Source organism: Gorilla gorilla, chromosome 5 (genome assembly GCF_029281585.2).
Source record: "Gorilla gorilla gorilla isolate KB3781 chromosome 5, NHGRI_mGorGor1-v2.1_pri, whole genome shotgun sequence".
NCBI classification, from domain to species: Eukaryota; Metazoa; Chordata; class Mammalia; order Primates; family Hominidae; genus Gorilla; species Gorilla gorilla.
Genome location: NC_073229.2, coordinates 84,428,480 through 84,454,311, shown reverse-complemented (window position 1 = coordinate 84,454,311; position 25,832 = coordinate 84,428,480).

Genomic DNA, 25,832 nt, shown 5'->3' with positions numbered 1-25,832 from the left:
TCAATAGATGCAGAAAAAGCATTCAACAAAATCCAGCATCCTTTTATGATTAAAACTCTCAGCAAAATTCGCATACAAGGGAAATACCTCAAGGTAATAAAAGCCATCTGTGACAAACACACAGCCAACATAATACTGAATGGGGAAAACTTGAAAGCATTCCCTCTGAGAACTGGAACAAGACAAGGATGCCCACTGTCACCACTCCAACATAGTACTGGAAGTCCTAGCCAGACCAATCAGACAAGAGGAAGAAATAAAGAGCATCCACATTGGTAAAGAGGAAGTCAAACTGTCACTGTTTGCTGATGATATGATTGCTTATCTAGAAAACCTTAAAGTCTCCTCCAGAAAGCTCCTAGAACTGATTAAAGAATTCAGCAAAGTGTAAGGATACAAAATTAATGTAAACAAATCAGTAGCTCTTGTATACACCAACAGTGGCCAAGCAGAGAATCAAATCAAGAACTCAACCTCTTTTAAAATAGCTGCAAAAAAAAAAAAGATAAAATACTTGGCAATATACTTAACTAAGGAGGTGAAAGACCTCTACAAGGAAAACTACAAAACATTGTTGAAAGAAATCATAGATAATACAAACAAAACACATCCCATACTTATGGACGGGCAGAATCAATATTGTGAAAATAACCATATTGCCAAAAGCAATCTACAAATTTATTGCAATTCCCATCAGAATACCACCATCATTCTTCACAGAATTAGAAAAAACAATTTAAAAATTCATGTGAAACCAAAAAAGAACCTGTATAGCCAAAGCAAAGCTAAGCAAAAAGAACAAATCTGGAGGCATCACATTACCTGATTTCAAACTATACTATAAGGCCATAGTCACCAAAACAGCATGTTACTGGTATAAAAATAAGCACATAGACCAATAGAACAGAATAGAGAATCCAGAAATAAACCCAAATACTTACAGCCAACTGATCTTCAACAAAGCAAACAAAAACATGAAGTGGGGAAAGGACACCCTTTTCAACAAATAGTGTTGGGATAATTGGCTAGCCACACGTAGGAGAATGAAACTGGATCCTCATCTCTCACCTTAAGCAAAAATCAACTCAGGATGGATTAAGGACTTAAATCTAAGACCTGAAACTAAAAATTCTAGAAGATAACATTGGAAAAACCCTTCTAGATATTGGCTTAGGCAAAGACTTCATGACCAGGAACCCAAAAGCAAATGCAATAAAAACAAAGATTAATAGCTGGGGTCTAATTAAACTAAAGAGCTTCTTCATGGCAAAATGAACAGTCAGAGAGTAAACAGACAACCCCCAGAGTGGGAGAAAATCTTCACGATCTATACATCTGACAAAGGACTAATATCCAGAATCTACAATGAACTCAAACAAATCCGTAAGGAAAAAGAAACAAAAAAAATCTCATCAAAAAGCGGGCTAAAGACATGGATAGATAATTCTCAAAAGAAGATATGCAAATGGCCAACAATCATATGAAAAAATGCTCAGCATCACTAATGATCAGGGAAATGCAAATTGAAACCACAATGCGATACCACCTTACTTCCTCAAGAATGGCCATAATCAAAAAATCAAAAATAGTAGATGTTGCTGTGGATGCGGTGAACAGGGAACACTTCTATGCTGCTGGTGAAAATGTAAACTAGTACAACTGCTATGGGAAAGAGTATGGAGATTACTTAAAGAAATAAAAATCCCAGCTGGACGCAGTGGCTTACGCCTGTAATCCCAGCACTTTGGGAGGCCGAGGCAGGTGGATCATTTGAGGTTAGGAGTTTGAGACCAGCCTGGCCAAAATGGTGAAACTACATCTCTACTAAAAGTACAAAAATTAGCCAGGTGTGGTGGCGGTCACCTGTAGTCCCAGCTACCTGGGAGGCTGAGGCAGGAGAATTGCTTGAACCTGGAAAGGCCAAGGTTACAGTGAGCCAAGAACATGCCATTGCCCTCCTGCCTGGGCCACAAGAGCAAAACTCCCTCTCAAAAAAAAAAAAAAAAAAGAAATAAGGAATAAAAGTCCCAAGAAGCAGCTTCCCTGCTCCTTCTGGAATCTCCACCTGGTTCAGCCCACCTGCCTCCACGATGTCCATCAGGGTGACCCAGAAGTCCTACAAGGCGTCCACCTCTATCCCCGGGACCTTCAGTAGGTGCTCTTACGCCAGGGGGCCTGGTGCTCACATTGGCTCTTTGAGCTTCTCCCGAGTAGGCAGCAGCAGATTCCAGGGTACCCTAGGCAGAGGCTATGGTGGGGCCAGCAGTATAACCAGGGCCATGGTCAACCAGAGCCTGCTGAACCCCCTTAACCTGGAGGTGGACCCGAACATCCAGGCCGTGTGCACCCAGGAGAAGAAGCAGATTAAGACTCTCAGCAAGTTTGCCTCCTTCATCGACAAGGTACAGTTCCTGAAGCAGCGGAACAAGATGCTGGAGAACAAGTGGAGCCTCCTGCAGCAGCAGGAGATGGCTTGGAGCAACATGGACAACATGTTGGAGAGCTACATCAATAACCTTCGATGGCAGCTGGAGACTCTGGGCTAGGAGAAGCTGAAGCTGGAGGTGGAGCTTGGCAACATGCAGGGGCTGGTGGAGAACTTCAAGAATAAGTACGAGGATGAGATCAATAAGCATACAGAGATGGAGAATGTATTTGCTGCCATTCTTAATAAAGAATTAATTTATTTTGACTGAAACACATACTGTATATTTTTTGTTCCCTTGATACAACTCACATAGCTGCTTAACATAAACATGAGGGGGTATCTTATTGTCCTTTGTTGAAGTCTGCACAACATAATCTCCTATTTGTTTCTCTGCAGCATACTGAGAAGAGGTACGCATGCTTGTTCCTGTGGGAACCTGTGAGGAGGTCAGATCTACCATTTCACCTCTTTCCGCATCCTCTCTCACATAGAGCATCTAATGGCTTCCTCCTCCCTAGTGCAACACCCTTTCTGAGTACCCCCATTTCAGAGGGTGCATGTTAAAAGATACATGATTTTATACACCTCTAATTCTCATTTTCTCAGTGACCATCACTTCAGTGTTGATCAAGTCCAAAACTTTATTTCATCTACTGCGAGTTATTAAAATGACTATACCTTAATCCAAATGGTCAGAAACCCGAAGGAAAAACTTCAAAGTATCCTCTGCTATCTGGTGGAATATATGATAATGGAAGCTGCTTGTTCCTCTGCCTTCAGGCTGGTGTCACGTTGGATATGTCTACAGAGTTTACCTGCCAGAGCATAACAAATATAGAGTGCATGTGGATTATTTTTCTTTTCATAATTTTCTGTGTTGAGTGATATTTCTATTTCACTGTTTCTGTACAGACAGAGCTTAAAATAATTTTACGGTTGACTTAGATGAAGGAATAAGAGTTGAATTTTGCATAGGTAACTTGCAAAGGCAAAAGGGATAAGAGAATATATGGTAGAGTTGAGGAAATGCAAATAATTTAGTTAACCAAAGAGAAAGAGTGAAGAAGGTTGATACATTACATTGATAAAAGTATACAGATGGCATATCCTAAGGTGCTAGAAATAAATTTTTATGTTAGGCACATATTTCTGGAAACTATGAACTAGATAGAGAAAAGGCTAGTTTGAGTATTACATTTTTCTAGGCAATAAATGATGAAAATTTGAACTTGATGCTTCTATTTTCGATGGATAACGTGATGGTTAATTTTGTGTATTGTGGCATACCTAGATATTTAGCTAAACTTTCTGGGTATGTTTGTGTGGATGTTTCTGGATGAGATTAATATTTAAATTAGTAAAGTAAAGCACATTGCCCTTCCCAATTTGGGTCAGCCTTATCCACTCAGTTGAAGCCTGAATAGAATAAAACAGTGAGTAGGAAAGAATTTTTTCTCTGGGTCTGACTATCTTTAAGTTAGGACATGGTTTTCTCCTATTTTTGGATTTGGACTTGGACCAGACTTACACCATTGGTTTTCTTGCTTTTCAGTCATTCTTTATTTTTTGCACTTGTCTTTTTAACTTACTAGAATTCTTAATTTTTTTGTGGGTACATAGAATGCATATATATTTATGGGGTTACAGGAGTGTTTTGATACAGGCATGCAATGCATAATAATCACATCATGGAGAATGGGGTATCCATTCCCTCAAGCATTTATCTTTTGTGTTACAAACAATCTAGTTATACCCTTTTAGTTTTTTAAAATTGTACAACTAAGTTAGTATTGACTTTAGTCATTCTGTTGTGCTATCAAATAGGCTTTTTAGTAATTCTATTTTGGACTGGAACTATACTATTGCCTTTCTTGGGTTTAAACTTCTCAGCCTCCATGATTGTGTAAGCCAATTCCTTATGATAAATCCCTCTCTCTGTCTCTCTCTCCTCACATCCTATTGGCTCTGTTTCTCTGGAGAATCATGACTAATACACATTTTGGTACTGAGAAGTGGGGTGCTACTGTAACAAATACTTAAAAATGTTGTAGTGGCTTTGGAACTGGGTAATGGGCAGAGGCTGAAAGAGTTTTAAGGTGTGTGCTAGAAAAGCTGAGATTGTTATGAAAGGATTGTTAAGGATTGTGAAGAGATTCTGATGAGGGCTCGGAAAGAAAAGAGAACATCTGTAGATAGAGCATCTATTCTTAGAGAATACATATATAATTATAAACAGGATGTTGGTAGAAATGCTGGCAAAGATTACTCTGGTGAGGTCTTAGATGTAAATGGGTGCACATTATTGTTATAAAGTGAGAAATAATTTGGCTGAACTGTGTTCTAATGTTTTGTGGAAGGTAGAATTTGTGAATGGTGAAACTATATTTAGCTAAAATTTCTAAGCCAAATATTGAAGAAATGGCTTGGTTCTTCCTGACTTCCTATAGTAAAAGATGAGAAGAGAGAAAGAAAGTGAAGAAGGAACTATTAAGCACAAAGAAACCCGAACTTTAAGACTTGGAAAATTATCAACCTATCCATATAGCAAACAACAGTTTGATAATAACATTGGGCTGAGTGTGAACTGTGGACTTAATCAGCCACCACAGCAGAAACACTGCCATACTGAACAGGAGAAAACAGATGGAACAAGATGAAGGAAGGATGTTGATTCTTTTAGACTCTATAGGACCAGATCATAGAGCTATTTGGCTGTGAACACTCACTATTCTTCAAACAGGAAAGAAAGACTCCAAAGGCAATTCAAAGATCAATGGAGTAGCCTCCTCAGTTTCAAAGTAGTGAGTGGAAGGTAAGGGACCACCTGGGTTTCAACAGGCCAGAAAGCAGTTGCCTGGAGCCTTGCAGAGCCACAGAGGTGGGACAAAAGCCCCAGAACCAAAGAGAATTATTCTTGAGCCTTAAGATCTAATGGTATTTACCTTGCTAGTTTTGGTGCTGCTTGCTTGGCACCCATCTCCCCTTTCTTCCTTCTGATTTCCTTTTTTTTTTTTTTTTTTTTTTTTAGGAATAAGAATGTCTAGTTTATGCTTGTCCTACCACTGTATTTTGGAAGGACGTAATTTGTCTTGCATCACAGGTTCACAGCTGTAGAGGATTTTAGCCTCAGGATAAATTGTACCTCATGTCTTATATCTGATTTGGATGATATTTATACACAACTTTGAACTTTAGAGTTGATGCTGAAGCAAGTTAAGACTTTTGGGGCTTTTGAGATGGAATGATATATTTTGTATGCAAGAAGATTATACATTTTAGAAATCAGGGTTATAATGTTATACAGTGAACGTTTGTGTCCTTACAAAATCATATGTTGAAGCCCTAACTCCCAAATATTTAGTATTTATAGTGTTTGGAAGAAGGGCCTTTGGGGGATGATTAAATTTAGATGAGGTCATGTGAGAGGGCCCCCACGATGGACTTAATATCCTTATAAGGGGAGAAAAGAGAACAGAATTCACTCCCTGTCCCCCTTCACTATGTGAGGACACAATGAGAAGGGGACCATCTGCAAGACTGGAAGAGAGTCATCAACAGAAACTATATTGATTGGCACTTTGACCTTGGACTTTTTAGCCTCAGGAACTGTGAGAAATAAATGTCTGCTTTTTAAGCCATCCAATCTGTGTTATTTTGTTATAGCAGCCTGAGCAGACTAAGATAGACAATGAGAGGAGGGATGTAGGGATTATTCAGAAGTTTCTAAAAAATTTCAAGGTGGGTGTAATTTTCCAGGAGAGGAATTGTTAGAAGAAAGAAAACTGTGAGAAGAAAAGAGGGAAAGTTTTGAAGATCAATGATGATTAGTCCTTTGGAACATATTGGAGTGGGGGACATTTGCAAAGTTGAAGTTCCTAAGTAAAGATGTTTGGCATGAAATTGGGTCTATAAATAAGGAACAGAGGAAAGCGATTGGGAGTAGAGATGTAAATTTCAGAAATTTAATTTATAATGGGAACATCATAAATATGCTATAGGTAAATAATATTATGAAAGGACCACATTTTAAAATACAAAATACCATTTATGTATAATATTTCAATAATTCAAAATATTTTTATAGTTTATTTTAGAAGCAGTGTGATGAAAGAGACCATTATAATTTGTCTAGTTTATCATCATCTTGCCTTGTGGGAACAGGACTTATTCCAATCAGATAGAAAGTCCTATTCACTTATGACACACTAGAGAAAACCTAGGAAACAATGAGATTAATGATTCCTTCACCCACTTCCTCTTTTTTCCAAATTTGGACTGGTTTAAGGCTCTCAATGGTAAGAGTGCTTAAAATGCACAGGTTACAGAAAGAATATTTCTTTTTAAATTTTCTTTTGCCATCTCAATAATCAGCAAAAATTTCCTGTATAGGAAAAATAATACCCTGCTAAATTTAGATTTTCTCATGCTTACCTTTAGGTATATCATCTCATTGCAGCATTTCTCTTTCTTTATAGCTGTGGAGAGCAATTATCTTAGGTAATGTCAGTAGGAATAGAATCCTCTGAATTATACAGTGGCTGCCAAAAAAAAACCTCTCAAAATAGTGTTCAGTAATTAGCAAAATGTTCTCATGTCATGTCAGTTAGACCATGGATCATTGACTAACCATAAAGAAGAACTAGCTTTATCATTTCAGCATTCCAGTTTGGGCTAATTTAGGTTGTACAGATTGCTTAATCAAACATCTCTTTCTTACTCATGAGACTTTAAGGTAACTGAATTTAGGTTCTGGGAAAGAAGTAATTTATCGACCATGTTGTCATATCATTCTAGATGAGGAAACTGAGGCCAAGTTGTGATGAACTGATCAAGAAATATTTAGATATTCAAAAGCTATTCACTCTGCCAGCACTCTTTCCTTTGCCTGTATAACATCTTGTGTTTTTGCAACATATAACTTTCAGAAGTATGCAAAACTATATCAACACAGTCATGTTGGGGTCAGTCTTTAGAGGAAGTAGCAGGCTATGGTGATGCACACACGACCGTATCAGTTTACGTTTCCCCCAAAACAGAGCCTGAGAATGAGGACTTGGGTGCAGGTGGCTTATTGTGGAGGTGGTCCAAGGAAGCAAGAGTGAGAGCTGGGGAAAATGAGATAAGGCAGAAGGAAAAAACAATTTTATGGTATATTTCCAGGACTACTTTACTGAGGAATGTGGGTTTGATTCCACTGGAATATCCTGAGAAATGGACAGGAGGCTTACCAGAATTACCCATCCAGAAAAATTGGGAGACATTTTTCCACCATCCCTTACACCCATTGGTTGAAGGTGGCCCCTGTGGCATTAACTATCCTGTTTCTGGGGTGAAATTTGGCAGGGCACTAAGACAGATCTTAGTTCAAGTCCTGGATTCTTAATTTACCAGTTGTGTTTATTATTATTACGTAGCATTTTGAAGACAGATAGTTATTCCTTACATTTTGATGTTATGTAATGGGATTTTTGTAAAAAACATGTTACAATGTGGCCCTACATAATGGTTCATTTTTTTCTTAGTAAAATTGAGAAAGTCACAAATTTATTTTGAACAATTTTTTTTGTTTTTCAAGCACTTAAAGATCAATGGCAGAGACAGTGTGTCTAATTCAATTTGGACTGCTATAATAAAATAACATAGACTGTGTGACTCATAAACAATAAAAATTTATTTCTCATAGTTACAGACAGTGGAAAGGTGAAGATGAAGGCACTAGAAGATTGGTTGACTGGGGAATGTCTGCTTCCTCATTGACACCTGCCTTCCATTGTAACCTTGCATGGCAGGAGGGGCAAGGGACTTCTCTAGGGTCTATTTCATAAGGGCTGGCACTAACCTTATCCATGAGGGCTCCTCCCTCATAACCTAATCACCTGCCAAGGCCCTACCTCCATAACCATCATATTGGGGATTAGGATATCATCATAGGAACTTCAGGGGGACACCAGTATTTAGTCCATTGCACAGTGTAACCTCATTATAACACTGTCTCATGGATAGACTGCATGAATACAATAAGATGTCATAGTGAGATTCCTGAATACATCAAGAAAAAATAAAGCATCAGTGACACTGAAATTACTTTTCAGGGTTTGGCATATGTATTCCTGTGTTAAGAAAATGGGAAAAAAGCCAGCTTTAATAGAATGACAGGGGCTCATATTTCATAAATATTAAGAATTACAGGATGTAGATGATGGGAAATTGAGAGGACTAGCAATTACCATGAGACAGGAGTGCCACTTTTGAAATTTATTCTTATTATATGAGTGCCTGTGTCCTGAAAAAGTTACATATATCGTTTGAATCCCCAAGAAGCCCTCATGATGTATTCCCATTTCATATTTGCATGAGATCAGAGAACTCCAGTTGTTAGTAAGGGAGGAAAGCCTTAAGTATAATGAATTAAATAATTAAAATAGCAATGGATTTGCACTTATGTCTGTGTGGAAAAAAATGTTAGAGATTAGATACACCCTTGGTAGGTGCCAGAGTTTCTTGCTAAATTGTTCAGAATTTCTTGATGATGTAGTGGTGACAATGTTCATTTCTTTATATATATTTCTGAGTGTGCTAGGCTTTTTAGAAATTTTTTTAGGTGAAGATTTAATATGGCTTTGAAAATTTGGAATTGTCACATTCTGCACTGTAATAAAACTCCTTATTCAGTTTTGAACACTGTGTGGTTAACAAAAATATGTTGACATTTTGTATTAGCTCGTTCTCACACTGCTAATGAAGACATACCCAAGACTGAGTAATTTATAAAGAAAAGAGGTTTAATTGATTCACAGTTCTGTATGGCTGCGGAGGCCTCAGGAAACTTACAATCATGGCAGAAGGGGAAGCAAACACGTCCTTCTGCACATGGCAGCAGCAAGGAGAAGTGCAGAGTAAAGAGGCAGGGGAAGGCCCCTTATAAAACCATCAGATCTTGTGAGAACTCACTCACTATCATGAGAATAGCATGAGGGTAACTGTCCTCATGATGAAACCCCTTCACTGGGTCCATCCCATGATACATGGGGATTATGGAAACTATAATCAAGATGAGATTTGGGTGGGGACACAGCCAAACCATATCACATTTCTTCCATGAAAGATGAGTGATTACAAAATTCATAACTCATAGTAAGAAAGATGACAACATTGTGAAACTGTGTGACTGCTTTTTCTTTATCCAGCTGTTATAAGACAATATCAATATCTTAGCAATCATTGCAAAGTTTCTACCTCTTAGTTGGGAATAATACACGCGTCAGTTTTAAAGTATAGTTGAGTCTGGAGACAAAATATTGGTCCATATAACTTGTCAAAGTCTCAATTCGTTTTGTATTTCAGGATATAAAGGGGAAAAGATATGATAATTATTTACAGGGTAATTGTAAAAAAAGAACAATAAGAGTCAGTCACAAATAATATTATGGCTTAGGCTTTACCAGCTGATGTCTACAAAAAACAGTAAAATTTCTTATATCCAAATTAGGGTTCCATGGACTGAAACTCCATCTCTCTAGGAAGCTGAATGTTAACCTCTCTCAATGCATTTCTTGTTATTTTCAAAAGTACTTAAATGAGACTGCAGATATTCTTATAATTCATCCAGTCAGCTACAGTTATTAAGGGTATTACTTTTCTTATCCTTTTCTGTTTCTCATTTGTCTACCTACACTGCCTGAGAAGCCAATTGGCCACTGCCTGTATTGGGACCTCCAATGTCAATATTAAGTAACCTGACTCTGAATAATATCTTTCAAGACCTCTAGTCTTGGAAGACTTCAGTCATTATTACTGAAGAATTAGGAGAATAGACTTCTCCTCAATTATTTGCCACACTTTGTTTTCTTGTCTTAAAAGCACCTATGTCTGTGTCCACAATCTTACCAATTGCATCAGTTAGTATATCAGCTGCCCATCCTCTGTTATTTAATCACAAGAGTTTACCTAGTCCATGCACCTGCTGAAGAATAGGTTCTGTGAAATCCTATGTATCCTCCTCCCTCTTCTTTTACTTCAGGGAGGTGAAGAGTTGAGGAACATTGAATGAGAGGTGAGGTATGTTTCTTCTGATGACATTCACATCCCAATTAAGCCAGCAGAGACTACCTTATTGTAGTTCCATTCTTACTTAAACTGTGAACCACCACCACCATCACCATTACCACAACATACACACAAACACATACACGCTCACAAACTTTATTTTATTGATAAGGAAATGGATTGAGTAACTAATGTGTTTGAGATCATGCAACTAAACCAAAACTGAAATCCAAGTAAGTCTGTCTGAGACCATAAAAACAACTTTAAATATGATTTGACTCAATCTTAAGTATAAAAACTTTGAGATATTGAGAAGTTTGCTGCTTTTTCTTACCATTCTGCTATTGTGAAATGTAAACAACAAAAAGGAAAGCTGATAAATTCAGATTATAATGTTAAAAATATTTTAGAAAAATATTCTACTGACTCCATTAATCATATCTCAACATTATGTCATCAGTTTAGATAATGTTGATAATTATATTCAAAGATGGCATTAGGTGGAACTATATTTTACATTTTTTCCAGTAGTGTGGATAGATTCATTTTCAGTCATGTATATACTTTCATTTAACTGACTTTTTAAAACCAAGACTTAAATACAATGAAAATTGTGATTGAGAATTAGCATTGCATTTCATGGCTGTTGTAAAAAATTATATTAACTGTTCTATATGAAAATTAAAAAAATACTTTGAGATGGAAAATAATTCAATGAAGAGCACCATGAAGTATAGTAGTATGTAACTTGAAAAAAATAGAGAATAAAAGAATCACAATCTCCATGCTCTTCTGTAGAAATTTATGTAAATATGTTTATAATCTAGAAATATGAAACAAAAATGAAACAAAGTCTTTCTTGTGGCCAGGCATGGTGGCTCATACTTGTAATCCTCACACTTTGGGAGGCTGAGGTGGGCAGATCATTTGAGGTGAAGGTTGCAACGAGCCAAGATCAAGCCCCTGCACTCAAGTCTGGGCAACAGAGAGAGACTCTGTAACAAAAAACAAACAAACAAACAAACAAACAAACAAACACAGCCTTCTTGTGAGTTCATTGTTTTGTTTTGTGAACCAATCAACTACAAAATTGGAAGATATTTGTTACCAAAATATGAGTTAAAATTGGCATTGTTCCCTTTTATTCCAGAGAGGATGCAGCCAGTTGAGAGACACTGACAAGTGTTTAGAAGTTTAGATTATGAAATTAAACTCAATCCAGGATGAGAGCCTGAAAATTCCCAAGTTATTTTGTTTAACTCATTTTGTTGAAAATTACCTTATTTCAAAATATATATGTATCAAGCTATTTTTAGAAATATCAAATTCTGCCCCCTCATCCAATTACAAAGTGATTCAAGCTCAAGGGGCTCAAGAGAATGTTAATATCATATTCAGTGAGGAAAAATAGAAGGAAGATTTAGGATACAAATCCTGTGGTGTGCCGTATGGTATATGTTTTGTCTAATGGATCTTTGTAGGACAACTTTAAGTGTATCATCTTCATTGTAAATGTAATATCAAAATTTTCTGATTTGAACTGTTTTTGACAACCTAATTTATAATATCTTCTAAAGTGGAATTTAAAGTAAAAGTGTGAATTACGTAAAGTATAAATAAGAAAGCAAAAGCAGTATCATAAAAAAAAGTGGTCCCCTCTGATTTCATCTAACGTGATGGTGATTTTATAAGGCAAGCATGTTGAATTTTCTAACAGGAATAAATATGTATGAACAATACTTCTTCCAAGCAGTGAGTTCTTGGTTCCTTTAGGTGATTCATTTCTATTCAGTAAAATAGATGTCTTCAGTGTTCTGAGTAATCAGTTTATCTCTAGAGAGAACACAAAGCATTCTGGGGCATTATTTTTCAGTAGTATAGAGTTATTAATAATCCAAAGAATAATGGACATTTTATTCAAAGGAATTCTGGGAACTTCTATCATTTAATATGATAGCTTTCCTGGTTGCATTCTCTGATCAAAATCACTTACTTTTATTAGATAGTTAAGATAAAAAATTTCGTAATTCAAATAACATATGCAAACAGAATGCTATCTCATTTCAAGTTTATCTTAAGTGATACTGAAACAAATTTCAACGTGAAGCCGCCTTTTTACTTGAATAGCTGGATTGCTGGTGTACAAATTCTTAAACTTGTTTTGTTTTTAAAAAAATACTAATTAAAATAGTGGTATATAAAAGTGTCATCTTCCAGATAATTATTCTTTGAAAACATAAAAATACAAATATAAACACATAATATTTTACCTGGTCTTGCATTTCATATAGCAAATTGATGAAAAAAGCAAACATGCCCAAAATAAATGAACACTTCAATATAATTTTCAAATTTGCACAAGTATTTGAAAATTAGTGGACATAGAGGCTAAAATTGTCACCTTAAAAGACCATGGGCCTTTTGAAAAAAACATGAAGTAGCAGGTTGTCCTTGCCATGGCTTCTCCTCCTCCTCCTCTTCCACCTCCTTCTCCTCCTCCTTTTTCTTCTTCTTTTTCCTTTGGAAAAGTATCTTTAGACTACGTCCCTCAAATTTCTTAATGAAGTAACTCTTATTACTCCTAAATGTTAAAAATAAGATATAATGTTTAACTGAATTTTCCTATTAACTATTATAAGATAATTTTAAGTTTTGAAGAAATTAGCATATAATAAAATACAATTAACATTATAGGCCAGGTGCGGTAGCTCACGTCTGTAATCCCAGCACTTTGGGAGGCCAAGGCAGGTGGATCACCTGAGGTCATGAGTTCGAGATCACCCTGGCCGACATGGCAAAACCCCCTCTTTACTAAAAATACAAAATCAGCCAGGCGTGGTGGCACATGCCTGTTATCCCAGCTGCTTGGGAGGCTGAGGCAGGAGAATCTCTTGAACCCGGGAGGGAGTGAGCAGAGATCACACCATTGCACTCCAGCCTGGGCAACAAAAGTGAAACTCCGTCTCAAAGATCAAAACAAAACAAAACAAAACAAAACAACACAAAACAAAACAAAAAAGAAAAAGAAACAAGCAAAAACCATTATAATCATATTATACAGGATTTAACTTATGTTTTATCTCCTCTAGGCATTTAGGATCAAGCAAACCTTTAAAGTCATTATAATGAATATCAGCTATGTGTGTTTCACACTTTAGAAAAAATTCTCACTATCTGTATTTTGCAGTGGTTTAGATATTTGATGTGTGTGATTTTAATATGTAAACACATTTTTCTGTGACATTTGAATGTTTTTATTTAATATGTGTGTGCTTTTCTTTTCTTTTTCTCTTTATCACAAGTTTAGTCTTGGGCTGTAAAACTGTCTTGTGTTTTACTGAGCTATAAAAATCCTTGCACACTGATCATAGAACCACAAAACCATCCGTGGATTTATCAGATTGACCAATCTATAACATTATAGTTTACTGGTGAATAAAGAAGCACTGGGATATGTTGTACTTGCACCTTATTTTAGAAAATTCTCAGCTGGTCACATTAATGGTCTAGAATATTGTTTTCTGTTTGAGAATTCCTTATGAATATTAGGAATTCGATTAAATTCTATATTTAACTTAACATTTGTGGAACACCCTTGTAGATCTTACATCTTAGAGTATTCAAAGTGCTATGCTCTGTGGATGGCAGTAATCTGCTACAGATTGCAATTTAATTGTATCTCACATGTTTGAAGAAAAGGTTTCAGTTTCACCAGAGTCCCTCAGTACAATATGGTAGACCATTTTCACCCATGTTTGAGGATGTAGACAGTTTATAGACTTGTAGATTGTCTAGAAAAGCTGTGTTAAGTATTAATTATATATTTTCAATGAAGTGAATTCTAATGGGGTCACAGTAACAGCAGAACTGAACTACAAAACCTACGATGGAGAACCCAGCTGTCAGCAAAGTCACACTCACCCTCATTACCCACAGTAAATGAAACAGAAGGTGCTTATTAGATAAAGGCTGTTTTGATTAAATTTCTATTGTCTCACTGAAAGCATTTATAAAGCCAATCTCTTTGAAGGTGTTTTAATTTTTGTTCTTGGGTTGGACATTTTCAAGCACTAACTCTGTAGACACTAAAGAACTCATCTGAAGTGTATAGCAGGAACACTTGAAATTGAAGCAGGCTGAGTTTTAAATTCTGTGGAAAATTTTTTGAAAAAGTTCAGAATTTTCACATAATAATTTATTTACTTTCAGGAAAGTAATACATGCTGCCCTGCTGATTGTTGTAATGTGGATGAAAGTTAACTATGTGTAAATTGAAAATTAGAAAACCCATTTTTTTCATCTTTTATGTGTTGGTTAAAATAAATTTTCAGAAACAAAAATTGGATTTTATGTTACTTTATCTCTATACTTGTTCTTTGGCACAGCATGTTAAAAAAGCATGTCAGAGAAATGTTAATATTAGGTTGGTACAAAAGTAACTGTGGTTTTTGCCATTACTTTTAAATAAAAGTAATCCTAAAATTCATGTGGAACTAAAAAGGAGTGTGAATCATTAAAGCAATCCTAAGCAAAAAGAACAAAGCTGGAGGCATCACATTACCTGACTTCAAATTACATTACAAGGCTATAGTAATCAAAACAGCATGATACTGGTGCAAAAATAGACCTATAGGTCAATGGGATAAAATAGAGAACTGAGAAATAAAGCTGCATGTTCACATCCAAATGATCTTTGACAAAGTAGACAAGAACATACATTCAGGAAAGTACAACTTTTTCTTTTTTCTTCTTTTCTTTTCCTTCTCTTTTCTTTTCTTTTTTCTGTCTCTCTCTTCCTCCCCTCCCCTCCCCTCCCCTCACCTCCCTTCCCTTCCTTTGGACAGGGTCTTGCTGTGTTGCCGAGGCTAGAGTGTAGTGGCATGATATAGTTCACTATAACCTTGAACTCCTGGGCTCAAGCAGTCCTCCCACCTCAGCCCCCTGAGTAACTGGGACTACAGGTGCTCACCACCATGCCCAGATAATTTTTAAATTTTTATTTTGGTGTAGAGATGGGGGTCTCACTATGTTGCCAGAACATGTCTTGAACTCTGGGCCTCAAGTGATCCTCCCACCTTGGTTTCCAAAGTGTTGGGATTACAGGGGACCACTATCACTCGCCAGAGATCATCATTCTTGAAATATCTTTGATGTCTCTGATATTCCTAATCTCATCCTCCTTCTCCCTCGGATAAATCACTATTCTGAAAACTGTGCTTTTTGTTCCTTCCTTTATAGTTTATTCTACCACGTATCTATACATTCATTCCTTTAGATTTCTGAAAAATACAATTTCAAGTTTATAAAGATATTGCCTGTATATTTTAACAAATATTTTATGGTTTTACCATTCATATTTAAGTTCTTAAAGGCATTTCACTTTTGTGCATGGTGTGAGTAGGGGTATCCAGTTATTTTTTTTTCTGATAAAAATAACCAATATATTGAAAATCACCTTTCTTCACCTGATCTGTAGTATTGGTTCTATCAAATAGTAAATTCCTCTGTATGTAAAAGCCTGTTTTAGTACTCAGTATTCAATTACATTGGTCAATTTGCCTGTTTCTTAGAATAATACTACACCATTTTAATTATAACAGTTTATAGTTAGTTTTGATATACCAACTCCTATCACTTTCTTCTTTTTCTTCATCAGTATCTTGTCTCTTCCATAAAATTTTAAAATCAACTTCATAAGTTTCATGAAATGCTCTCAGGATTTTTGATAGATATTACATGCATTCTGTTTTTTACAATATTCTATGTCATGAGTCATGAATCTCTATGTCTCTTCAGGTATTTCAGTTTTCTTTGATGTCTTTCAGAAGGCTTATAATTTCCTACACAAAGAAGATTTTTGGTTATATTTATTTCTGTGTATCTTATTTTTTTTAATTTCTCAACTTTATTTTCCTGACATATAGAAAACAATTGATCTATGAACTTATTTGATTTTACATGTTGAAACTTTAACTTCTCACCAGTTCTAATAATTCTTAGATTATTTCATCAATGTGAATAACAGTAACAGTTTGGTTTCTCCATTTCTATTTCTTACATTTTTTATTTTTCTGTCTTTTATTGTGCTACCTGAAAACTCCAATACAACATTAAACAAAAGTTCTAATAAAGAGAAAATATGCCGTGTTTCTTATTTTTAAAAATCCTTTTAATTTTTTTAATACTTTACTATCTTCTGCATTTTTTTGTAGGTGACTTTTAGGTTAAGAAATGTCTTCTATTTCTCACTAGCTTACAGCCTTTAAAATCATAAGTGGATGTTAAATTTTATCAAATTCTTTTTTACCTATTGGGATACAGTAATACGCTTTCTATGTGGGGGGTCATTATGCATTTCTTGAGTAAACCCGATTTGTGAAGATATTTTATGCTTTTTATGCATTGCTAACTTTTGTTTTCTAATATTTTGTAGAAACATTTCACATCTAAGTTTATGATCAAAAATTGACCTGTAATTCAGTCCTTGTTTGATGTTGGAATCAATGTTACACCACTAGTACCGTCACTGGTGCTTCTGGTATTACTTTTTATTTGCCAAGGACACTTCTAAATACCGCATATGTAATAGCTCAAGAAGCCCTCACAACAACTATATGAGACAAATACTCTGTTAATATCTCCATTTTACTTATAGGAAAATTAGGGCACACAGAGGACAGGGTAACAAAGCTGGGGTTTAAACTTGGTCTTTGGTACTATAGTTGTGCCATTAATCACTGTGATAATATTAGTTTCACAAAATAATTTGGCAAATTTTCAGAAAAGAGTTAAGATAGTGAGCCTCAGGTTGTTCTCCTTAGAAAGATCTGCTTGCTGGGTTGGCCCTTGGCTGGCATCTGGGCACTTGAATGGTAAACTGTCCCTTATGCTGATAATAACTTTGCCTAGATGAATAAGTGCAGCTCACTGTGTCTAAACAATATGGCATATTCTGAACACTTGCTTTCCTTCTGAGAGTCTAGAATTTTGGTATGTGCTAGGCAGATGATGTCTACAATTAGCCCCCAATAAAACTTTGGGCATTCAGTCTCTAAAGGCCTTTTTTGGTACACAAAATTTCACAATTTTTGTCACAACTTTCAGTTGCCAAAAGAATTAAGCATGTCCAGCTGGGCAGGATGGCTCATGCCTGTAATCCCAGCACTTTGGGAGGCTGAGGTGGGAGGATTACCTGAGGTGGGGAGTTCAAGGCCAGCCTGGTCAACATGGTGAAACACCATCTCTACTAAAAATACAAAAATTAGCTGAGTGTGGTAACACACACCTGTAATCCCAGCTACTAATCAAGAGGCTGAGGTGAAAGGATCACTTGAGCTCGGGAAGCGGAGGTTGCAGTGAACAAAGATCTTGCCAATGCCACTGAACACTGCACTTTTAAGAGTGAGACTCCATCTAAAAAAAAAAAAAAGTTAATCATGTCCTATGTGACTCCTCTGGCAAAGGACTCTTGGAAATTTACACCTGGTTTTTCTCTAGATGTCATTCTATGCACCTTTTCCTTTTTTGGATTTTTTTAATCCATTCACTAAAATAAATCACAACCAGAAATATGACTTTATGCTGAGTCCTGTGAATTTTCCTAGTGAATAACCAAACCTGGGTGTGGTCTTGGGGACCTGCAGACACAGGAAATGTCCCTTCTTTTTTTATTATATGAAAAAGTTGGTGTAAGGTTGGATTGACCTATTATTGAATGATTGATAAAATTTGCCTATAACACTATCTGGTACAACATTTAAAGTTACGTATCAAGTCCTTCACTTAGCAGATGGGAAAAATGACTCTGGAAGCAAATAACTTACCCAAAGTCATATAATTAGTAATAATCAAGATTTGAACTTCTCTACCCAAAAGACTCATGCCCTCATATGTTTATTGCAGGGCTATTCACCGTAGCAAAGACAAGGAATCAACTTCAGTGCTCATCAGTGGTGGATGGGTATAGAAAATGTGGTACATACACACCTTGAAATACTATGCAGCCATAAAAGGAATAAAATCATGTCCTTTGCAACAACATGGATGCAGCTGGAGGCCATTATCCTAAGTGAATTAATGCAGGTACAGAAAACCAAATATCGCAAGTTCTCACTTATAAGTGGGAGCTAAACATTGGATATTCATGGACATAAAAATGCCAACAATAGACACTGGGGACTACTAAATGGGATATAGAGGGAGGGAGGCAAGGATTAAAACACTAACTGTTGGGTACTATGCTCACGACCTGGGTGACAAGATCCCAAGCCTGAGCATCATGCAGAATACCCAGGTAACAAACCTGCACATGCACCCCCAAATCTAACATAAAAATTCAAATTGTAAAAAAAGATTTGAACCTCATTTTATTTAATTCCAAAACTCATAATCTTCACCAATTCAAGTGTTCAAGTACACCACAGCTTCTAGTTCCAGTTTTACTAAATTTCTACAATGTTAAAGACACAACATAAAATTTAAGGTGAGCTATTTCTCAATTGTCATCATGAAGTAATTAAATTTTAGTATACTGAAATTTTGCAACCAGGGAGAAGTTAATGGTTATACAAAAGAAATATCATGGTATCTTTAACCTTGGTCAATAGGGGCTTCTGTTTTCCAAAATAGTTCCCTGCCTCCCTCATCCCATTTAAGAAGTTAATCCTCCAATCAAAAGAAGTTAAAACACATGTTTTGGAATACAAGAACAGCTCCCTCTCAGTAGACCAGGATACAAAGATAATTCAAAACATGAATTCTAAGTTACAGGCTCAAAGCGGCTATGGAAACAAAGTGAGGCTGTTTCTCACGTAACTAAGTCTAATTGTTTAACATCTACATAGTACTTTTAAATTAATGTTTGTGAAGCACATACTATGAATCAACCTAAGCTAGGTACGGAGACATGCAAAGATGAATTACAGTCTGTGTATTTGAAGACATTGCAGCGTAGAGGAGAAGACAGAGATGTAAACATGTCATGTAAAATATGGGAAGTTTTCTAATAGAAATATGAGGTATATAGCAGTGGAAAGGATTGGTAGTCCTAAGTTTCCAGAGACAATAAGCCTCAAGGGTGAGTAGCTATTAGTAGGTAAAGTACGAAGAAGTGTATTCCAGGCATAAGAAAACAAAGCCTCATGGATGCACTATAATTAGAATATAAACAGAAGCTAAGCCATGGCAAATAAATTTATAGCAACAGGAAAGGCAGGATTAGGAAAGGAAATGCATATTATGGTTTTTATTGTCTAAATAGTGAAGCCAATGAAGGTTTTAAGGAGGAAAGCAATATGCTTTTGGATAGACCATATTCAAAGCAGTGTGACAGATGGATTTTAGATGGGTAAGACTAAAGAGAAGGGGGTTGTAAAGTGTGCTCTCTTTCTCTCTCTCTCTCTCTCTCTATATATATATATGTATGTTTGTGTGTGCATATATATATATACACACACACACACACACACAATTACAGTCATACACCCACTGACATTGATGAGGCCCTTACTAACATGTCCTTGTACAGTGAATGGAAGAGAGAGGACAAATTTAACAAACAGCAAGGAGGTAAAATTAGTAATTTTAGTGACTGATTGTTCAGGGGAGGGTGGATGAGGAATCTTAGATGACTTTCAAGTTTCTGACTGTGTTGTCCAATGAAAGAGAACAGGAACTGTGAAAGGGAACAGTAGATGAGAATATGTCCAGAGAAGAGGACGTTAAATACATTTATACATATTGGCTTTGAGATGTTCATTAACCATCAAGAGAAGAGTTCTTAGATCCATTTGAATAAATGTATCTGAAACATAGAGGAAAAACATCTTTTGGGGACCATCAGCGGTGGTGGTTAAAGCCGTGAGAGTGGAGGAGAATGCAAGTGAAGAACATGAAGAATGAGAAGTGCCAAGTGCAGAACCCTGGAAACACCCACTTTTAGCCTTGAATTCTAAGGGATGACTAGAGGAAGAACCCACCACAGATTAATCTTTGTAAAATATGTTGACATTGTACAAATTTTCATGTGTGATTGTTAATTATTTTAATACATTTTATGTTTTGGGGTCACCACACAGGACTCTAAAATTTGTTTGCAATTTGTTGTATTAGAAATTAAATATACAAAATGGTATTTCTATTACTTATGCAGAATATCAATAATAATAATAAAATGAACCCTGCATACTTCTTACCCAGTTTAATAAATGAAACTTTACCATTCCTTTGAAACCTATGTTCCCATACCAATTCCCTTCCCCAAGATTCCCTACACCTAGAAGTAACTGATATGATACATTTTGTTTGCTATTTCCTTGATTTCCCCTTAATTCCACTATCTATGAATGTAGTAGAGAGAATACAGTTAGATTTTAAAACTGATTTTGAACTTCACTTAATGAAATCACATTATATATTCTTCAGAGTCTTGACTTTCTTACCCTCAACATTATGTTTTTGAGATTCTCTGTTGAGATATTTTCTACAGTAGATTTTATAAATCAATATACCACATTTTATGCATGTATTTTTAATACAAATGTACATTGAGTTATTTCTCTTTTTTCGTCTTTTATTTGTTTCAGTGAATGTTTTGGCTCCCACCTCCTGTGTAAGAGTAAGCTCTTCCTTAGAACATATCACTAGGAGGGGAACTGCTGAACAGTAGCAATGCCTATATTCTATTTTCTTTTATAATGCCAAATTATTTTCCAAAATTATTATGACAATTATTGCTCCCACTAGAAATGTTTAAGAATTGTTTCCCTGTGTATTTTCTCCAAATCCTGAAAATGTCAAAATTTAAAACTTTTGCCAGTCCAGTAGTTATAAAATGGTATCTCTGATTTTAATTTATGTTTCTATATTAATAGTCAGTAGTTTTTATATAAAAAGTAATGGCAAAAACCACAATTACTTTTGCACCAACCTAACACATTTATTAGTCCATTCTGTTTATGGAATGTTTTTATGTGTTGAAAATATATTTTCTCAGCTGATGGCTTGTCTTTTTATGCTCTTTATCATACCTTATGATAAAGAAGTGTATCATCCCTTATAATTAATAGAATTCCTTATTTTTCAGTATTTTTTTATTAGTAGTGCTTGTGTTTAATCAATCCTTCTCTCCCTGGAGTACATATTTCCTCAGTAAAGGGAGTGATTAAATCTTAAGCTAACATCTATATTACCTTTTTTTATTCTCAAATTAATCTTTTTAAAAAAAACACACATGGAGATAGCATTTTTAACTATAGTTTTTTTTAAGTTTTTTATTTCCATACTTCTGTAAGTTTTTATTTTTGCCTTTCACATTTAAATATTCAATGTATTTAGGATGGGCTTTTTCTAATTTTCTAAGTGCTCAAATACACCTAGATGAGACCAGAGTAGCCCACTATTTGCACAACACAAATATTGATTATTATAGAACTGCCCTTCATTTTTTAAGATAAAGACTTTGGAATTAACGTTTAGGCCATGAGCACCCACCAGTGATATCTGAGCAAGAAAGAGACATAATTGAAAAATGACAATTGAGAACGATTTATCTGTAATATTTCATACAAGATGAGAAGCCATAGGAAACACTATTAGAAAAAGTAAATAATGGGTGATGAGTCAACACACAGAATCCGATTGTCAAATCAGACCCCCATGAATCATAAATTTTACACAGTACCAAGCTTAAAAAATAATATCAAAGATACAAGCAATCAAAGAGCCCAGAGGAAAGAGGGAGACATCTGGGATGTCAAGGGGAACTCTTCATGTCCTTCCCTCTGTCCTGGAATAGGTGAGGTCTTTATGTGAGGGGCACATGATCATCTCACATACTAGCAGCATTTAATTACAAAACACCTCCGTTTTATACTCCAGAGAGTTATGTTGTCTACCTGATATCTCCAGAAAGCCATATTCATAGGTCTGGGGTTCCACTTGCTATAGATAATGCTTTGCCAAGAACATTCTGCCAAAAGCATTTCAAAGATAAAGCTTCTTCTTCCTAGCAAATATTGTTAGTCTCCTTATCCAGAAGTACAATTATGAAGGAGATTGAACAGGGGGCACTGGCCTTTTTTTTCCCTCATTCTCTGCAGTGCTTGGATGATGTAGCTCCAAAATCTTTTTTATTTTATTTTATTTTATTGTTATACTTTAAGTTCTAGGGTACATGTTCACAACGTGCAGGTTTGATACATATGTATACATGTGCCATATTGGTTTGCTGCACCCATCAACTCATCATTTACATTAGGTATTTCTCCTAATGCTAACCCTCCTGCAGTCCTCCACCGCCCGACAGGCCCTGGTGTGTGATGTTCCCTGCTCTGTGTCCAAGTGATCTCATTGTTCAATTCCCACCTATGAGTCAGAACATGCAGTGTTTGGTTTTCTGTCCTTGTGACAGTTTGCTAAGAATGATGGTTTCCAGCTTCATCCGTGTCCCTGCAAAGGACATGAACACATCCTTTTTATGGTTGCATAGTATTCCATGGTATCTATGTGCCACATTTTCTTAATCCAGTCTATCATTGATGGACATTTGGGTTTGTTCCAAGTCTTTGCTATTGTGGATAGTGCCACAATAAAAATACATGTGCATGTGTCTTTATAGTAGCATGATTTATAATCCTTTGGGTATATACCCAATAATGAGATTACTGGATCAAATGGTAATTCTAGTTCTAGATCCTTGAGGAATCTCCACACAGTCTTCCACAATGGTTGAACTAATTTACACTCCCACCAACAGTGTAAAAGCATTCCTAGTTCTCCACATCATCTCCAGCATGTGCTGTTTCCTGACTTTTTAATGATTGCTATTCTAACTGGCATGAGATGGTATCTCATTGTGGTTTTGATTTGCATTTCTCTGATGACCAGTAATGATGAGCATTTTTTAATGTGTCTGTTGGCTGCATAGATGTCTTCTTTTGAGAAGTGTCTGTTTATATCCTTTGCCCACTTTTTGATGGGGTTGTTTTTTTTTCTTGTAAATTTGTTTGAGTTCTTTGTGGATTGTGGATATTAGGCCTTTGTCAGATGGGTAGGTTGCAAAAATTGTCTTCCATTCTGTAGGTTGCCTGTTCACACTGATGGTAGTTTCTTTTGCCATGCAGAAGCTCTTTAGTTTAACTAGATCCCATTTGTCTATTTTCACTTTTGTTGCCATTGCTTTTGGTGTTTTAGTCATGAATTCGTTGCCTATGCCTATGTCCTGAGTGGTATTGCCTAGGTTTTCTTCTATGGCTTTTGTGGTTTTAGGTCAAAAATTTAAGTCTTTAATCCATCTTGAATTAATTTTTATATAAAGTGTAAGGAAGGGATCCAGTTTCAGCTTTCTACATATGGCTAGCCTGTTTTCCCAGCACCATTTATTAAATAGACAATCTTTCCCCATTTCTTGTTTTTGTCAGGTTTGTCAAAGATCAGATGGTTGTAGATGTGTGATGTTATTTCTGAGGCCTCTGTTCTGTTCCATTGGTCTATATATCTGTGTTGGTACCAGTACCATGCTGTTTTGGTTACTGTAGCCTTGTAGTATAGTTTGAAGTCAGGTAGTGTGATGCCTCCAGCTTTGTTCTTTTGGATTAGGATTGTCTTGGCAATGTGGGCTCTTTTTTGGTTCCATATGAACTTTAAAGTCATTTTTTTTCAATTCTGTGAAGAAAGTCGTTGGTAGCTTGATGGGGATGGCATCAAATCTATAAATTACTTTGGGCATTATGGCCATTTTCATGATATTGATTCTTCCTATCCATGAGCACGGAATGGTCTTCCATTTGTTTGTGTCCTCTTTGATTTTGTTGAGCAGTGGTTTGTAGTTCTCCTTGAAGAGGTCCTTCACATCCCTTGTAAGGTGGATTCCTAGGTATTTTATTCTCTTTGAAGCAATTGTGAATGGGAGTTCACTCATGATTTGGCTCTCTGTTTGTCTGTTATTGGTGTATAAGAATGCTTGTGATTTTTGCACATTAATTTTGTATCCTGACACTTTGCTGAAGTTGCTTATTAACTTAAGGAGATTTTGGGCTGAGACAATGGGGTTTTCTAGATATACAATCATGTCATCTGCAAACAGGGACAATTTGACTTCCTCTTTTCCTAATTGAATACCCTTTATTTCTTTCTCTTTATTGATTGCCCTAGCCAGAACTTCCAAAACTATGTTGAATAGGAGTGGTGAGAGAAGGCATCTTCGTCTTGTGCTGGTTTTCAAAGGGAATGCTTCCAGTTTTTACCCATTCAGTATGATATTGGCTGTGGGTTTGTCATAAATAGCTCTTATTATTTTGAGATACATTCCATCAGTACCTAGTTTATTGAGAATTTTTAGCATAAATGGCTGTTGAGTTTTTTCAAAGATCTTTTCTGCATCTATTGAGATAATCATGTGGTTTTTGTTGTTGGTTCTGTTTATGTGATGGATTACGTTTATTGATTTGCATATGTTGAACCAGCATTGCATCCCAGGGATGGAGCCGACTTGATTGTGGTGGATAAGCTTTTTGATGTGCTGCTGGATTCATTTTGCCAGAATTTTATTGAGGTTTTTCGCCTTGATGTCCATCATGGATATTGGTCTAAAATTCTCTTTTTTTGTTGTGTCTCTGCCAGGCTTTGGTATCAGGATGATGTTGGCCTCATAAAATGAGTTAGGGAGAATTCACTCTTTTTCTATTGATTGGAATAGTTTCAGAAGGGATGGTATGAGCTCCTCTTTGTACCTCTGATAGAATTTAGCTGTTAATCCATCTGGTCCCGGACTTTATTTGGTTGTTAGGCTGTTAATTATTGCCTCAATTTCAGAGCCTGTTATTGGTCTATTCAGAGATTCAACTTCTTCCTGGTTTAGTCTCAAGAGGGTGTATGTGTCCAGGAATTTATCCATTTCTTCTAGATTTTCTAGTTTATTTACATAGAAGGATTTATAGTATTCTCTGATGGTAGTTTGTATTTCTGTGGGATCGGTGGTGATATCCCCTTTATCATTTTTTATTGCGTCTATTTGATTCTTCTCTCTTTTCTTCTTTATTAGTCTTGCTAGCTGTCTATCAATTTTGTTGATCTTTTAAAAAAACCAGCACCTAGATTCATTGATTTTTTGAAGGTTTTTTTTTTGTGTCTCTATCTTTTTCAGTTCTGATCTGATCTTAATTATTTCTTGCCTTCTGCTAGCATTTGAATGTGTTTGCCCTTGCTTCTCTAGTTCTTTTAATTATGATGTTAGGTATCAATTTTAGATCTTTCCTGCTTTCTTTTGTGGGCATTTAGTGCTAAGAATTTCCCTCTATACACTGCTTTAAATGTGTCCCAGAGATTCTGATATGTTGTGTCTTTGTTCTCATTGGTTTCA